At 45.4% G+C, this 18,585-nt stretch overlaps 1 pseudogene across 1 annotated transcript in view; it reads left to right on the top strand.

Annotated features, from left to right (window-relative positions):
* LOC307049563 (ubiquitin-conjugating enzyme E2 R1-like) overlaps positions 1 to 14,296 on the top strand; it is an 81,414-nt pseudogene extending 67,118 nt beyond the window's left edge. The window contains exon 4 of the transcript in view: positions 13,511 to 14,296. The product of the transcript in view is annotated as a ubiquitin-conjugating enzyme E2 R1-like (transcript). The remainder of the gene's footprint in view (positions 1 to 13,510) is intronic.
* Positions 14,297 to 18,585: the final 4,289 nt, after the last annotated feature.

Raw genomic sequence — 18,585 nt, 5'->3', positions numbered from 1 at the left:
TTCTAAACCACTTACTTGGATCTCCAACTGTTATTCTTGACTTCATTATCAGAACAAAACAAAACAAAATCCTAGTATAAACAAAGCTATGCTCAGCCTATAAGCTTTTTGAACAAGACAATGTAACATTCCCCAAACATGCCCCATGTTCTCTGTCTCCCTGCCCTTGTTCTCCATGAGTCTCTCACCAGGAAAGCCACTCTCACTTCCCCTATGTCTGCCTATTGAATTCCTACTCCATCCTAAGTCTGGCTTAAATGTCATTTCTCCCACAAAGATTCCCCTCAGCTCCTTTCCCTAACTGAGGCATAAGACCTGCCTTTCAATCCCATACTAATCGCTTGTGTCTTCTTCCTTACTCCAGCCCTGTAGTTCTGTTTGTGCTCCTCTGATCATCCTCTAAAACTAGGAGACCCTAGGGGAGTTCTCAACATTGTGACTCAATATAGATCCCATGTTAGAGTCAAAGGACATAGCTACTGAATGAAACACAGCCAAACAAAATCACTGAACTATATAGGGAAGTAGTGGACCTGGATCCCTTTTCCCTCATCCACACTTCACAGAAGATACTAAAGAAAACATTCAATCATCTCTGACTTTCTTTCCAAAGAGAACAGTATAGGCCAACCTGGCCTCTCCTCTAAGTCCTCTTTTCAATTGGAGTAAGGACTATGTTTTGTTCACCTTCATTGTTCCTATATTGCTTATTCTCACACAAGACACGTGGTAAGCACTAGAAAATGTTTGTGAATATTCATCTCAGAAGCTTTCTGGCCAACTGGAATCTATATAGAAGCACATGGTTTCCTGGTCCCTCAGCTCTCTTTGATCCCCGCCAAATCTTGCTCAGTCTCCCTTAGGACCACTCTCAGTATCTCTTCTCCTTTCTATTCACATTGCCATCACCCTTTTCCTCCCAAGCTGTTTTGCTGATGGTCTTCCTGGTCTAGAAGGCAAGACTCGGCTTCTTAAAGCCTAATTTATTGTCACTGTCATTCATTTATCTCTGAGAGAATATCTGACCAAATCAAGTCAGAACCCCTACTCTTGGCTCTAAGGTCTTCCATAGGCTTGATTTGGCCAACTTTTCTAGACTTTTCACTCACTATTTCCCTTAAGAAACCCGAGGTTTTTTGCCAAGCTAAACATTATTCACTTCCCAAGCATACCAGAACCTTTCAATCTCCATATATCTCCTCAGGCAGATTCATCCACCTGGGGTGTTCACCTCACCTGTCTGGTTACACATACCCACTGTCTTTCAAGTCCAATCCAAGTGCTACTTCTACCATGACACCTCCCCCAGACACTGCAGCTGAGAAAGATCTTCTGATCCTTTCATATTTTATTCATAGCACCTTCATCAGGGTTGCCTGATTCCATCTAAGTGCCATTCTCCGAGGCTACTCAACCCCAGGCGCTGTGTCAGCCACAGGCTTGTCTCACCTACTGCACAAGCCTTCTTCCCACACCTCTACCCCAAGGACCCAGGCAGTGAGTTCTCAGTGAATATCTGCTGAATGAAAGAATAAATTAAAGGGTAAGTCATGTATCTGTTCTTGCAAACAGTCAGCTTTGACTATTGGAGGAGGAATAGAATCTGTACAAAAAGGAGTTAATACATAGTCCTGGGATATAGCACCACCACTGGCACCTTCTCACTGCCCTCAGAGAAATGACAATGTGGGAAGATAGAGAACCTTTCCCAGCTGTGGCTCCAAGCCTTGAGGGCTTCCCTACACCATGATGGGGTACTGAAGACCCACCCCAAAGTGCATCTCTCCCCACCCCACTGCCAGGTTCTCCACTCTCACCCCTTTGTGTCTGAGGACAGAGTAAAGGGAGGGCTGGGAGGAGGGGAACAGGATCTGATAACAAAGCAGGTCAAACAACAGACCTAAAAGAGCATGTGATAAGCTCCAGAGAGTGGCAAAGGCAGCAGCTGACACACCAGGAATGCCTGCCCCTCGGCTGCCCCTTGGCTATAGCTCCTGTATCTCCAGGGAGGTCTGCCATTTGGGGCTGGGCTGCAGTCCCAAGCCCTCTCTCTGACCTCCTTATCATGGTGGGCGTCACAATCCAGGACTCAGAATTCTCTCCCACTGGCAGCGAGGCCACAGTGCCTGGACAGGAGGGCTGCACTCAGCAGTCCAGATCAGGGCAGGCCAGACCGAGGTGGTGGTTACACTGGGCTGAGCAAAGGCAGTGGGGAGGGCACCCACATCCTGTGTGGGCAGTGATGGTGGACAGAGCAAAGTGGCAACAGAGCAGTTCTGGGAAACTGGGCCAAACACAAGGAAAAGGGCTTAAACAGGGTGTGGAGGGACCAAGGGTTTGCCATGTGATGCAGGCCCAGTACCAGCGAGTGTAAGAATAAGTGCAGGATCTGACTCCTGAGAGAAGAAGAGAATCTCACCTGCACCCCACCATCACTGGGTGAAGAGCCAGCAGCTGGTAACACAGGGTCACGGCTCCTTAGTTTCTCATGATCCAATTTCCAGCTTAGAAGGGATTGTAGATGAGCTGGGAGACAGGTCTCTGGAGGAGACAACCACCGCTGGCTCTGCTGCACGAGGACTTCTGCTGGACCAGGGGAAGAGGCAGAGAAGAAAAAATGCTTAACACTGGCAAGTGACAACTGGGGAAGGCTTGGCAATAGGAGTGGCAATGGGAGTTTTTCAGGCAGTGGGGATAGCTGAGCACAGCCAGGATGCAGGAACGTCCATGTGTACTTGGAGGAGAATAGCAATTCCTCACACGAGGATGAGAAAATAGAACGCTTCATGGTCCCAGAGGAAGACGCAGCCAGTGGGCAGAGTAGCTGAGGAGAGGCAAGGTGGGCCTAAGTGATGGAAGCTTGATCCTAAATTGGCTCCAGGGCCCAGATGAGCCATTTGCTCAGCAGACCAGTATTTTCCAGACTTTCCTGGGACATTGATTAAAATACAGATTCCTAGTCTCCTACCACTGAGATTCTGATTCTGTAGATTGGCAGTTGGGTCCAGGAACCATAAACAGCAAGGAGCTATTGAAACAGAAGAGTCTGGATAAATGAAACCTGGCTGGAGGCTGTCACAGAAAATATAGCAGTAGCTGTAATCATAATAATAACTATGACACTGACTATGTGCCAAGCACTGCTGTAAACAAAGGTTACTCATTTGATCACGTGCACATCAGCTTTATTATTCCCATTTTACAGGAAAGGAAACTGAGGCACAGAGAGGTTAAGGCCTTTGCCCAAGTTAGAGCAGCAGCAGCAGATGTGACCCCAGAAAATCTGTCTCAGATGCCTGTGCTCTGAAGCACTCTGTCATTCTGCTCCTTGAGGGTGAAGATGAGTCCCCTGACCTATAAGGAAGTTATGCCCTCCCCTTGCAGTGCCTTCTGGGTTCATGGCGCTCTCTCTTCACCTCAGTTCACCTCCTCCTTACTCTCACTCAACCCAGTGGGGAGAGGTGAGTGGACCCAGGCTCCGGGAAGTCAGAGGGATCTGTCCAGTTACGTGGAATGTGGTGGAACCCTCAGGCATTTCCTCTTTGTCCTACCTACCCTGCCTGTCAGCTAAGAAAAACTGACACTTCCACCAGAGAATGTGCTATTTTTTTCTTTCCGATGTTCATCTAAACAGGTTCCTTATCTCCGTAGGCCAATTAATTGTGCAGACCTGACAGCAAACAGTCTGGGAATTAAGCAACCAGAATCTAGAGATTAAACCAAACCTTACTTATCTGGGTCAGACACTTCTCCAGTTTTCTCGGCTGCAATTTGGGTGGTTCCCCCACCACCGCCCCGCCCCGAGTGTCTTTAGGATCCCTTCCCATTCAAATGCATTCTGCTTAAGTCCTTGGTTTTCCCTCAGGTTTCTTCCCTGTGTCTCTAATCTGAATGTTCTCTTCTGTTGGCCTTCCTTCCCACATGACTGCAAGGAATTTAAATGTGGATGAAATTCCCTTGGGAATTCATAATGCTCCTCAGTTTATTTTTAGAGCAGCTTTGGCATGAGGAGAACAACACTGAACTTGGGAACAAAAGTCCAGTGTTCAGAGCCTGTAAAGTGGAAAAGTCACTTCTGGATTCCTCGGGGGCAAAACAGGAACACTACTGTGAAGGCTGAATAACGCAGTGAGTATATCCCTTCTTTATAAGCAGCAAAGACCATCATTTCCTATAGTCCAGTAGATCCTCTCTAAGGCCAGGTCAGTTTATCAAAAAATCAAACTCTCCTGGTTCTGGGTGTGGTGTGTACATTATCTCACCACCTTGCACCTGCACAAAGCAGGTCACTGGAGTCCAGATTTAAAGACCTCAGCAGGGCTTGGCCGTGAGTCAGAGGCCAGAAGACTCTCAAAAGCACCTTTCTTCAGAGTTAGCCTGTCCTTGATCAGTCAGGGGAGGCTGGGAGAAGTGTCATTCTGACCACAAATATGGAAAGCCAGAATACATATATTACTAGGAAGATCCTGGAGACCCTGTACCCTCCAACAAAGAGGGAGGACAAATCAGCCCATCTCATTCCAGCAGCATGTGGGATGCAAAACCAGAGCACCAGTTATGATGCTGCTTAGAGCTCTAGCCCACTAAACATCAGTACAGGCGGCAATTGGAGAACACCTGTGCCTGGTGTGGATGATGTTTTAAATGTTTATTAGGCTGGTCTGAGGCTGTTGTTTGTTTCCTAGGAGCAAAATTATCTCATGAAATTCTCTGTCACTGAGTATACGAGTTTGGAATATGAATATTAATGAAATAAAATGATACACCTTCCACTGAAACTTTATTTGTAGATTTTATTTTCTGCTTACAGGAACATTGATGTTAGTGCTTAGGTCTTTGCTGCATTTAAAGTGCCTCTTTAAAATTTCATTTGGAGTGAATATTCCATTAATATTTTGTAGTTTGGGGCATTGTTCCTTTTGTGTTTTGGTTGTTTGCTTCCCCACTTCAAGGTAGGGGTGGGAAAAGGGAAAGAGGAAGGCAGAATTCAAGCTATTGAGAAGGAGCTGTGTACATCATCAGGCAACAGAACAGGGTGAAATGGACAGAGCCCTACAAGGTAAATTCTTGTTACGGCAAAGGCATGTCTTGTGGAAATTTTTCATTCTCTCCATGGTCCCCTACCACCAACCACCAATTCTTTATTTTGATTATTTTCTGTATTTATAACCTCACCTTGTTCAAGAATGGATTTAGGTAGCTTCAAGAAGTTCCTGTGGTTAATTTATTTTAACAGTTGAGGAAACAATCCCAAATCTTTGAACAAATGACTCAAGCTCCCTGGGAATAGATAGGATATGGAGCTACCTTCCCAGACAGGCTCTAATGACCAGGTCAGAACTGTTCAAGGACTCCCAAAAATGAAACTGACAACTTAGCTGGAGTCATCCCAGGGTTTGGGTGAAATACTCCATCACACAGACCCCTGAGGGAAACCCAAACACTGACTTGTCAGCTCCTTTCATCAGAGCTTTTTGGAGGGTTGGGTAGTACCTCACTATACACATTCCTACAGCCCAAGAAGGCAAGGAGCCTTGGTGGCGGGGCGGGGGTGTGCCCCACCTTCCCCAGAAGCTCTTTGCAGGAGCCCAAGGCAGGGGTAACAAGAGCTCACTGCTCCATGAGGCCGAGCATCCTCACAGAGCTCCTGGAGCAGAGTAAAGCCTTGCTCTACCATGACCCTAGAAGGAGTCCTTAAGAGTCCCAAGTGCAGGGCTTCCCTGGTGGCGCAGTGGTTGAGAGTCCGCCTGCCGATGCAGGGGACACGGGTTCGTGCCCCGGTCCGGGAAGATCCCATATGCCGTGAAGCGGCTGGGCCCGTGGGCCATGGCTGCTGAGCCTGGGCGTCCGGAGCCTGTGCTCTGCAGCGGGAGAGGCCACAACAGTGAGAGGCCCGCATATCGCAAAAAAAAAAAAAAAAAGAGTCCCAAGTGCACAGCTGAGACCTGGAGCTTAATAGGTTTTATACTACTCGGCTCCACAGAGAGAAGAAAAGGTTCACACCAGAGCACAGTTTGAGGACAAGATAGCAAATGTTGTCCCTTAGTCTCAACCCAAACAGTTTCAGTGAATATCAGACTCAACTTATGCTGCACAGCTCCTACCAAGAGACAGGGAAAAGGTGCAAGGGTGGTGCAGGAACAGGCTGGGAGGCGGTCATGGCTGGGAGCAGCTCCTTCTACCCTACATGGCCACCTGCACCTGCAGCCCAGTCCTCTGGCTAATCAGAATGTAAAGAATCCTAAAGACCATATAAAAACAAGGTGAACTAGCCTAACTTTGCTGAGAGTGAGGTTGTTGATGTCACCTCTGTTACTTATCCAAAGTTAGCAGACATGCTACTGTTCCCTTTCCTATTGCAAAACCTGCCCTGGGATGGGATGGGAGGTGGAGCCCAGTCACGGCAGAGCCCACTTCACTGGGGCCCTTCTCTCAGTCACTAACATTCAAGATCCCTAAGAAGAGGCACTAGTATGTATTGTTCAGGGCTGGATCTTCAGTAATAGCAGTGGGCCTGGCACCTGGTAAGTCATCAATAATATCTATTGAATAAATGAGTGAATGGAGTTTATCCTCAAGAGAAACCTAAAAAACTTCTTCAGTGTACTTTCTGTGGATTTATTTATGTTTTGGAAAGGAAAACTCCAAGGACTGGATCATAGAAATCAAGTGATGTCAGAGTTTCCAGGGGCTGAAATGAACGTCCTGAGAGAGCCCAGCCAGGCTACAGAGGAGGGTGGCAATGAGCAAGGTAAAGGGCAAATCACGTGGTGTCACAAGGAGAACCCTGATGAGTCCACATTCTACAATCTTGGCAATGCCATCTTCTCCAACCTCCTTCTCAGTAAAAGGACTCCTTTTCTATAGGATCCTTCCAAGCAGGGTAAGAATCCACAGTCGTTGATTAGGGCAGTTTTTAGGTTGCAAATAGATGGTAAATGAGTATCTTCCCTGTCCCCACCCCACATCCAAATCTTTGCGTATAATCAGAAGGAGTAATATCAGAAAGGTATTATCTGTAGACTATTTGACTCATTTGTTCAGCAAATGTTTAAGAAGTCCAGGCCCTCTGAGGATATAACAGTGGTCCAGATCCAAGGTACTACAGGACCTTATAAGGTACCACCTGCCTTTGTAATGCTTATCACAGTTTACAAAGACCTGTTATTTGATTGTATAGCCACATTAGAACTGCTCGCAAAACTGCTCGGGGGTACAGTCTGTTGAATAAACTTCTTCATGGTGGAGGTGGGGAGACAGTAGCCTCCACCTGGGATCCTAAAACTTAATCACCCATCATGCCTTGAAGTTTCCAGCCAAAGGGCAGCAATCATTAGTCATAGCCTATCCCCAAGTTCCCTTTCTTCCCATTTAGCCTTCAAATCAATAAGATAATTACTGCTGTAGTCTGAAGGTTTTACATTTTCTATTATTCTTGTTGACTGCCATTTAATTTTTAAAGTTTATTTTTAACTTAATGATTTTTGTGGAGAGATTTTCTGGTTCATTGGAGGTTTTTGGTTTTACGGTAGAATTAAAGAAACATAAGAATATAATTTAGTCTGATTTTCTTTTCTGGCCTAAATCTGCATTTGACAATGTTTCCCAAGGGTGAGTTTCTGTGAGTGTGTCTGTTCCAGTGACCAGTATTTCTGTGGAGGTATTAGAGTTAGCTACAAGGAACAGAATGCTGTTTTGTGAAATGACAATTGGGGAGTTTGAGGAAATGAGAACAACTTAAGGAGTGAGTGTGGAGGACTTAATTGGGGGGAATAAGGTAGAGTAGGAAAAACACAGTCTGGTTTGACCCCCAGCTCTATGACCTTGGGCAGGCCACTGACCTTTCCTGAACTCTGAACTTCTCATCTGCTAAATAAGAAAATGATTCTGGGTAGTGTGTGCTAACACTGATAGCAGTGGCCATGACAAAGGGGCATCCTGTGGCGTGTAGAGCTGACACACAGGGTTGGCGCATCAGGCCCTGAAGTCTGGAGACTGGCTTTCCATGCAGGGTGACTGGGGCACCTCTGTTGGGATGACATTAATATGGACAAGCCTCTGGCACTTCAAGAAGACTGGGCTGAGGGTATTAAGTAAAGGGGAGTGAGGGTGAGGTCTGCCTCAGTCTCAGAGAACTGAAAAGAAGCTTCAAAACCAAGGGGCCCATTGAGTAAACAAGATCAGCTGCCTGTGGAAGGGCTAGCCACCATCTGACTCATCCATCCAACCCAGTGTGTTTTCACTCCATGACAAAACTCCTTGCATCTTTCTCCTTGTCTTCCTCAGCCTCCAAACCAGGTGGTAAAACAGGATTACTGTCCAGCTCTACATCCTTCTCAGATAATTTAAGCCCCACGTGGGCCCTCAGATCACAGAGCTCACGTGAAAACCTCCTTAGCACATGTTGGGAGAGTCCAGGGTGCAGGCTCTGGACTGACAGCCACACAGGGGCTTCACCAAGTCCCACATCATGCTTGGCTCAGCCAGGTGTGGAGGTCAGTTTGTAGAGTGACCCTACTTCGCTGGCTGCTCCTTGTGTCCCATGTGACTAAAGCATGCCTTTCTGGCTGAGCTCTGAGCACAGACAACGTTACAGACAATGTTCCTTCCCACTCCCACGTCAAAAACCTCATCTCCATGGTATTTTCACCCTAAGTTACCCATCTGCTGCCCTGGATTCTTCAAACAGAATCTCTCCCACTTTTCCCAGGTCCTACACATCTGATGTATTTGGGGAAACAGTTTCTTTTCTTTCTTTCTTTCTTTTTTACTTTGCCCCCAACCTTCTCTTTGGACATCCAGGAACGTAGTTACTCCCCTTTTGAAGACACCTAAGTCAGTCTAGGATTTACCCATCTCTTTGCAGCCTCACTCTCTGCTGTCACTTAAAAAAAATTTTTTTTTCATGTTTCCTGCCCTAGTCTTGCAGACCATAATCCATCTCACCCTCTAAGACAAAGCAGGTCTAGGGTATTCCAAGTAGAAGGTCTTTCTTATTCTGAACACCACCTTGGGCCTTCCACTTTCCCCATCACTTCTCTTCAGCATCTCTCCACCTTAGGACCTTGCAGTACAACCTGAGGCCAGGCAGTCAGGCTCAGTGAGGCACAAAGCAAGTCCACTTTACTACAGGGTGTAGACTCTCAAAGGACAAACTCTATTCAACTACATAAAAGTAGATAAATCACAGCTATCCAGGACCTAAAAGCATAGGCTTGGAGTCTGTTTCATTCTCGTGTTCTACTATTATCCCCACCCTCTTTCCACCTGTTCCCTGTCCCCAGCCCCAGAGCCTGGCCCTCCACTCCACCCCAGCCAAAACATAATATCTGTCATCACTGTGTGGCTGGTGGGATGCACCATCCTCCCTGTCTAGCTTCTCTGTGTCTTATCATTGCATTGAGGACAGGCTGCGCTCCAAGTCACCCTGACATTCAGAGAAGGGCTCCTCCCCGGCCTCCTGAAGATTTCTCCCTGGATTCCTCTCCCCACTAGACTCTCAGCCTCCTCTCTACTCTCCTAGACTGTATTGCCTACTGCAGACTTCTCCTGTCTTTTGGGCACTCTTGACCATTCTGCAAGCATGGTCACATCATGGGGCTTTCAGGTCCCAGTCTCTCAAAAATGTCTCCCTTTTTCTTCATCTCTGCCCCAATTCCAGGAGGGCCTTTGTTCAGGCCCATTACCAAGGCCTCAGCAATTCACCCTCTCTGGGCAGGCAGAGTCTTGGCAAGGGGAGCAGAGACTGGATTTTAAACCCAACTTGTCCACAGAATGGGCTCCTAACTGTGAGTTTAGCGCACTAAACTCACATTTATATTGATAGAGGTTTCTACCTCAGTCAGATTCAAGTACACTTAGCAGCAGAAGTTGGGGGGAGGTGAAATTTCCAAGATTCCCATTTACGGATTACATCTACCATAGCACTGATTCCAGCCTACCTGAGCCCTGTGGAATAATTAAGAGGAGGAACGTTTTATTGTATTGGAGGAAGAGAGGAAAATGAAGAAAGAAAAGGGGAAATGGAGGAGTAGAAAAAACTAGATTTTCATTTATCTGCCTTTTTTGGTTAATTTCAATGTAAATATAAAAGGTCTTTCGATTTATTTTAACACAATTAAGTATCTACTTGCTGTTAGGAAAACAAATTTCTAAACTGTTATCCCTTTATGCTCTTTTCCTAAGTCACAACATCTGTCTTTGTTCTGGGGCTTGGATTTCTTTTCTTCCTTTTCTTCCTATTTTGACAGTCCTCAAGACAGCTACCCCAATGCCACAGTGTCATTAACCCAGCTGCAGCTTTGATTCTGCTGGCTCTTTACCGTGGTTCCCGCAGCTGTCGCTAGCCCATTGTCCTACCCTGCAGAGAGGTCAGCAGACGCTATAACTCATGGGCTGAGGCGTTCAAAGAGATACCAGGGAGCCATCATATGGGCATCAAAATAGGCAAGAAATCTAAGTGCTGAGAACTTTGATGCAGCAAAGAATCAGGAAAAGCGAGGCTCCTGCTGTCCCTGCTGCTCGAGGCATCCCCCTCCAATGGCCTAAGAGAATGTGAAGCCTCAGGTGTCCTGACAGCTGGAAACAGCCTTAGCTTCTCCTAAGACGAACAACAGGGGCACCTACTAGGTGCCCAGTACTGTACTGGTTGCTCTACCCACATTATCTTTCATTATTTTCCTTATATTTTTCAGATGAGAAAAATGAGGCTAAGAGAGACAAAATGACTTTTCTAGAGGTCAGATTATCACCAAGAGATTTGGTTAAATATGTGGTGCTTATTAGGCTAACTTGGAGAGCTTTATTTTGCTGACTAGACTTTTTTTTTTTTTTTTTTTTTTTTTGCGGTACGCGGGCCTCTCACTGTTGTGGCCTCTCCCGCTGCGGAGCACAGGCTCCAGACGCGCAGGCCCAGCGGCCATGGCTCATGGGCCCGGCCGCTCCACGGCACGCGGGATCCTCCCAGACCGGGGCACGAACCCGTGTCCCCTGCATCGGCAGGCGGACTCTCAACCACTGCGCCACCAGGGAAGCCCCCTGACTAGACTTTTTACTCTCACTAGAGAGAAGTTGTAGAGCAAGGGGAGAGAAATACTGCCTGGTGTAGAAATTTGATTGTCCTGCTGTATGATTTATGATGGACCTTACTTCCAATAAATACCTCACAAAACTGTTGAGAAAATCTACATTTTCATCAATGTGTTTCGAGTTTCTGTTTTCTTCATGGAAATAGATGCACTAAAATGCTATGTTGGTAGAGTCTGCTAAGGAGGGCCCAATCACAGATGTATTACACAAAATGAGATAAATGTGGTTCCTGCCCTCAAGGAACTCATGATCTGGTAGGACTGGTAAGACAATTAAAGAATAGAATTGACATGGGTAAGGCTTTGGCCAGGACCCAAGTTAGGTGCAACAAAGAAATTCAGAGCAGAGCAAGACATTATGACATCTTCATTTTGACATTGCTGATTTTATATCATAAATGCCACCTAAGTACTGATTTTTATTGCCCCATCTAGTGAAGTTGAGGCTGGAGAGAATAAGGAATAGGGTTAGGATGTATGTTTTGCATCTTATTTGATATAACTTGACAATGTATGGTTGTAAAAGTAACAGAAGATAACTCACAGAAATAGTTCTATCTGTTGGGATGGAGGGACTTTTAAGCATTATACCAAAGGCAGAAATAATAAAGGAAAAGATTGATTGATTTGACTATGATTTCACACATAAACAGACATATACACAAACACACAAACCAAGTTAAAAAAAACTGGAAAAATATTCGCAACATATATCACAGATTGTCATCTGCTTTCTTTTAAGTTGGTTTAAGTTTGCCTTGATTATGCACTTAAATTCTTACCAAGATCTGCCCTGCATCAGTGTAACAATGGTTTATTCAAATGATTAATAAAAATATACACCTGAGAAACTGTCATTGACCAGAGGAAACAAGGGGGAAATGATAACTAAGTGCAATGTGGGATTCTCGACTGGATCCTGGAACAGGAGAAGAAAATGGACAAAGTATATGTTCAGATAACTCAAAAAAGAAATGAATAAAAATGAATATGGCCAATGAAAAAGGAAAAGAAGTCCAACCTTACTTTCCAAAGGAAAGTTGTATACATAATCCATATTATAAATTGTATCCACAATCCATATTATATATAATTTATACTCTACACACACCCCTTGGATTGGCAAAGACAAAAATGATCAATGATATTCAGTCTAATAGTGGTATTAACTGGTAAAAAATCATAAAAGCATCCATTTTCCTATATTTCTGCCTTGATTTCTTATTATTATCTATACTTCAAACTAGTTTAAGGTGTTACCACTTGTCACTTGGACAACCATAATAGCCCCCTAACTTATCAACCTCTGTTCATTCTTGCCTCTGTTCACCAGTTCTTTCTACTCAGCCAAAGTTATCTTTTTAAAACACAGAGGATCCCCAATCATTGCTTTTATCTCTCCTTGCTGTTGGAATAACAATAAAATCTTTAACAAGACCTGTGAAGCCACCTGTGGCATGCTCCCTACCCATTTTTCCAGCCTCATTTTGCCCGGTGCTTCCCCTCTCTTTCCACTCCAGCCAAACAAGCCTTCTTCAACTCCCCCAGCAGCCACATTTGCACAGGCTGAGGCCAAAACGCTCTTATCTCCCCTATTAGTCTAGTTATCTCCTACTTAAGCTTCAGGCCTTATCTGAAATGTCACTTCCCCCAGGAAGTCATCCTCGAACTCCCCAACTAGAAGGAATTCACGTGACTGTACTTTCTAACAGTATATGTGTCTTCTCCTAGTAATACTTACACAGAGTACACAAGGGCAGGGACCACACTTGGTGGGGACCACAGCTGGTGTTGCTCACTGTTGTACCCTAAAGAGTACACAATACTTGGCACACACTAGGATCTCAATAAATGTTGACTGAATCATGAATCTTTCTGGAGATCAGTTTGACAACATATGTTAACATTTTAAACATGTATATTCTTTGCCTCAGTAATTTATTTCGGGAAATTTATTTTTCTTTTATTCCATTATACACATGTACAGCACACACACACAGGAGTGAGTCCTAAGGTTTTCCACATTTCTAAGTACAGTTGACCCTTGAACAATTCGGGGGGTTAAGGGTGCCGACCCGCTGCACAGAGAACCCAGTAGGGCACTCTGTATACGTGGCTCCTCCATTATCCAGGGTTCCTCTCTATGCATGGTTCTGATTTCTCAGATTCAACCAACTGCAACTCCTGTGGTACTGTAGTAGTTGCTATTGAAAAAGAAATCCATGTATAAGTGGACCCACGCAGTTCAAACCACGTTGTTCAAGGGTCAACTGTACATGCATGTTATATAATCAGAAACAGAAAATGTTTTCATTTGAGGGGGAGGATGTACATTCATTGTCTTACATAGGTTGTATCAAAGTATCCCCAGATTAAAACAGTTGCATCAAAGGGAGGACGTCAAAATATCACTGTCAATCCAGTTCCAGAGCCGGTCCCAACTTGCTGTGACAAAAGGGTCACATGTCAAAAGTCAGAGCAGGGAAGCACCCAGGGGCGCAGAGGAGGAAGGTGGCCCCTCCCCCCTGCCGCTGGCGCCCAGCTCGCCCAAGGCGCTGCTGCTGGGGGAGCCGGTGGAGGGCTTCGGATGACCCTGGTGGACAAGGGCGACCTGAACTGGGAGGTGGCCATCTTCGGGCCCCCCAACACCTACTCCAAGGACAGCTACTTGAAGGCACGTCTCAAGATCGCCATCGACTACCCTTACTTCCCGCCGGCCTTTCTGTTCCTGACCAAGATGCAGGGCCCCAACGTCTACGAGGCTGCGGACGTGTGCATCTCCATCCTCCATCCCCGGCTCGACTACCTCCTACCCCCTGAGCGGGGAGCTGCCCTCAGAGCGGCGGAGGCCACCCAGAACTAGGACCATCCTCCTGAGCATCACCTCCCTCCTCAGCGAACCCAACACTGTTTCCACCTGCCAACGTGGACGCTTCCGTGATGCACACAAAGCGGGAAGAGAGCGAAGGCAGGGCCGGGAGCACGCGGGCGTGAACCGGAGGCAGGTCCTGGGGACCAAGGCGGACGCGGAGCGGGACGGCGGGAAGGTCCCACCGCGCTGGCCCAGTGCTGTGGGAAGACCCAGGCCCGGTGCCTGACCAGGGCTCGGACCTCTTCTGCCAGCATGACTACAGGGCGGCGAGGCCCAGGCCGAGGCCCGCAGCTGGGGCGGGGACTATGAGGACGACTCGGGCCACGAGGAGTCCTGACAGCGCGTCCCCACCAACAAGCTTACAAAATTTTACCTCAGCCGGCTGGAACGTATGGGCTCTCGGGCGCCTCTGCCGCCTCGACTACCTCCGGTAGGCGTGCGCTGCCGGCCCTGGGCCGGTCCCCAGGTCCCGCCCTGGGTTTTCTCTGCTTTGGAGGGAAGCCCCGCCCCGCCCGCCGTCGCATCCTGCGGGCCCATAGCGTGCTGGGCGCAGGCGCGGCGTGGAGGCGGTGCCTGGGGGCACGGACCCCGGCCCTGTCTGCAGCTCCCGCTGGCTGGAGCCGGAGACTTGGGGACCTAGCTCGCGAGTGGACGGATTAACTTGAGGTCACCTCTTCTCTCTGCTTTGGTTTGTTTGGAATCTAAATAAAGCGATTTTATGAGAAGCCAAATAAATTAAAAAGTCAGAGCAGGTAGAAATTTTCAACTAAGGATAGGGTATTGTAGAGGATCCAAGGTCCAAGGACATCTTCAGGAAAAGGTAGCACGTGAGTGGGGCTATAAAGGATAATTAGGATTCACATAGGTGAGGAAGAGAGGAGAGGCTGGGAACAGTGCATGTCAAGCAACAGAAAACAGGATCAGCCCAAAGAGAGGTTCGGAGATGGGAGTGTGCAGGGCAAACAATGTGCTTGCTCATTTGGCCCAGTGTAAGGGGTGTAGAGAGAAGCAAGATACAAGAGAGAAAAGGTAGGCTGCAGCCAGATCACAAGAATCTCAATAGCTGATGGAAAACAATGACGGGATTAAAGTAGACGGTAAACATGGCAGGCTCCATGCTTTACTATTTTTTAATTTCTTTTTTGAGATGGTAAAATACGCTATTATGCTCAGTGCTGCAGTGAATATACTTATATATTTCTCCAGCCACAAGCTTAAATGTAATTGTAGGAGAAATTCCTAAACATGGAGTTGATGTGTGGAAGGATATGCACATTTTAAATGTTGATAAATATTCTGAGATTGCCCTCTTTAGAGGTTGTATCAATTTACATACCTCAAAAATGTATAAATGTCTGTTCTCCTACAACCTTGTCAAAAATAGGTTGTCAAAAATACATTTTAAGAAACTTTGGATATTAAGTGAAAAATACAGTTTTTGCTTATATTTGTTTATTGTGAGGGAACCTAGGTATCTTTTCCACTATCTTAGAATCATTTGTATTTCCTTTTGTGATAGATTTGTTCATGTTGTTTGCCAGTTTTTTTTATTAGAGTGTTGATCTTTTTCTTATAGATTTGTAGTTCATATTTTAACAAATGTAGCCCTTCATCTGACAAGTTTGTTAAAATATTTTTCCCTGTTTATGATTTGTATTTTGACTTGATTTGTAGAGTTTCCTACCTTGCAGAAATGTTTGATCTTTAGAGTCAAACTTATCAATATTTTTTATGTCTCCTGAATTTTATCATGCTTAGTTCTTCTCTATTCCAAGATTATTAATTTTTTTTCCATTTTTCCCTAGAACCTTGGTAGTTTAATTTTCATGTTGGTGGTCCATCTGGCACTTATTTTGGCATAAAACTTGGGAGAAATACAGATTTATTATTTGCCAGATGGTTACCCGATTGTCCCAATACCACTTATTTAATTGTAAATTTTTCTCACTGATTAAAATATGCAACTTGATCGTATCCTAAATTCTTATAAAAGCATTGGGGTCAATTTCTGATTCTATTCTGTTATTTCCACTATTTTATATTCCAGGTCACTTATCCGTTCTTCTGCCTCAGTTATTCTGCTAGTTATTCTTTCTAGAGAATTTTTAATTTCATTTATTGTGTTTTCATCATTATTTGTTTGCTCTTTAGTTCTTCTAGGTCCTTGTCAAACATTTCTTGTATTTTCTCCATTCCATTTCCAAGATTTTGGATCATCTTTACTATCATTACTCTGAACTCTTTTTCAGGTAGACTGCTTATTTCCTCTACATTTGTTTGGTCTGGTGGGTTTTTATCTTGCTCCTTCATCTGCTGTGTGTTTCTCTGTCTTCTCATTTTGCTTAACTTACTGTGTTTGGGGTCTCCTTTTCGAAGGCTGCAGGCGCATAGCTCCCGTTGTTTTTGGTGTCTGCCCCCAGTGGATAAGGTTGCTTCAGTGGGTTGTGTAGGCTTCCTGGTAGAGGGGACTGGTGTCTGTGTTCTGGTGGATGAGGCTGGACCTTGTCTTTCTGGTGGGCAGGGCCGTGCCCAGTGGTATGTTTTGGGGTACCTGTGACCTTATTATGATTTTAGGCAGCCTCTCTGCTGATGGGTGGGGTTGTGTTCCTGTCTTGCTAGTTGTTTGGCATAGGGTGTCCAGCACTGTAGCTTGCTGGTCGTTGAGTGGAGCTGGGTCTTAGCATTGAGATGGAGATCTCTGGGAGATTTTTGCCATTTGATATTACATGGAGCCGGGAGGTCTCTGGTGGACCTATGTCCTGAACTCAGCTCTCCCACCTCAGAGGCTCAGGCCTGACACCCGGGCGGAGCACCAAGACCCTGTCAGCCGCACAGCTCAGAGGAAAAGGGAGAAAGAAAGAGAGAAAGAGAGAGAGAGAGAGAGAGAGAGAAAGAAAAGAAAGTTATTAAAATAAAAAAAGATTATTAAAAATTAATTAAAAAAAGAAAGAAGAGAGCAACCAAACCAAAAAATAAATCCACCAATGATAACAAGCACTAAAAACTATACTAAAACAAAAAACAAACAAAAAATATGGACAGACAGAACCCTAGGACAAATGGTAAAAGCAAAGCTATACAGACAAAATCACACAAAGAAGCATACACATACACACTCACAAAAAGAGAAAAAGGAAAAAAATGTATCTTTTGGGAAGTCTGAAGTCTTCTGCCAGCATTCAGTAGGTGTTCTGTAGGAGTTGTTCCACGTGTAGATGTATTTCTGATGTATTTTGGGGAGGAAGGTGATCTCCACGTCTTACTCCTCTGCCATCTTGAAGGTCTCTCTACACCTATGTTTTAGGGTCAGCTCTCCAAGATCTCTGCATTACCAGGTTGAGAAAGGAAGGTAAAATTTTACATTGTCCTTTTCTTTCCAAATCCAGACTCTTGTGAATATGGTTTTGAGGTGCCCATGGGTTGTCATCCTCCTTCTCCCAAGGACAGCTATTTCCTTTTGATGAAGTCTTTTTATGTGTGTGTGTCTCTCATTAGCATTTGAAAGTTTTCCTCACATAGGTCTTTTGGGTGTCATACTATAGGAAGATCATTTGTCAGATAGTTAGCTAGTTAGGAGAGGAACAAAACTGGAAATGGGATGGTCAGGTAAAAGAGCACTCCCCAGGCAAGATTTAATGCAGGACTGAGTTATATGAAGGCAGTCGAAGTCAAAACAGCAGAATTTTTTCCTTATTAGAAACTGGAAGCCAAGGAGAAAAAAAAGAATCAAAGACTTCTCTAAGGTTTTGAGCTTAAGGAATGACGGGGTTGGGGATAGTATTCTCAGAAAAGGATAAGAAGGAGAAGAATCAGATTGTGAACAGAAAGATGATATATATGGTTTGGGAAATACTGGCCCTTGGGGTCCAGCAAGATGTCCAGGTGGAAACGTCCATCAAGCAAGTGGAAATAAATGTCTGGAAGGTGAACCCATAGGGTGAGAGTCAAAACTCTTCTGGGAAGTGGGATTAGCTGGAGAGAGGAAGATGAGGGCAGGACCTTGGAGACAATCTTGTTTGAGGAGAAGAAGAAAGAAGAGCCAGCAAAGGAATCAGGAAATGAGGAGCAGCTAGAGTGAAAGAAATAGTCCAGAGGAGAGTCAGAGAGAAGAGAAGACAGTGGTGAAGGAAAGCACTGCTGTACCTGCCTTCACAAAGTGCTCTCATAAGCTTGTATTAGAGGCTAGTCATCTGAGGTTCAAATCTTGACTCCATCACCTAGGAGTTATATGGCTTGAGGCAAGTCAGTTAAGCTCTCTCAGCCTCAATTTCCTTATCTGTGAAATGGAGATAATATTATAATAGTGCCTACCTCATAATGCCATTGTAATGATTAGAGAGAGATACTTCTGGGCTTCCCTGGTGGCACAGTGGTTGAGAGTCCGCCTGCCGATGCAGGGGACACGGGTTCGTGCCCCGGTCCGGGAAGATCCCACATGCCACAGAGCAGCTAGGCCTGTGAGCCATGGCTGCTGAGCCTGCACGTCCGGAGCCTGTGCTCCGCAACGGGAGAGGCTACAGCAGTGAGAGGCCTGCGTACCGCAAAAAAAAAAAAAAAAAAAAAAAAATGATGTGAGATATATATAAAATGGAATATTATTAAGCCATGAGAGAGGAGGATATCCTG

The sequence above is a fragment of the Hyperoodon ampullatus genome, assembly GCF_949752795.1.
Source record: "Hyperoodon ampullatus genome assembly, chromosome: 3".
Classification (NCBI taxonomy): Eukaryota; Metazoa; Chordata; class Mammalia; order Artiodactyla; family Ziphiidae; genus Hyperoodon; species Hyperoodon ampullatus.
The sequence above is the reverse complement of the archived record's forward strand: the minus strand, read 5'-3'. Positions and strand labels throughout refer to the sequence as shown.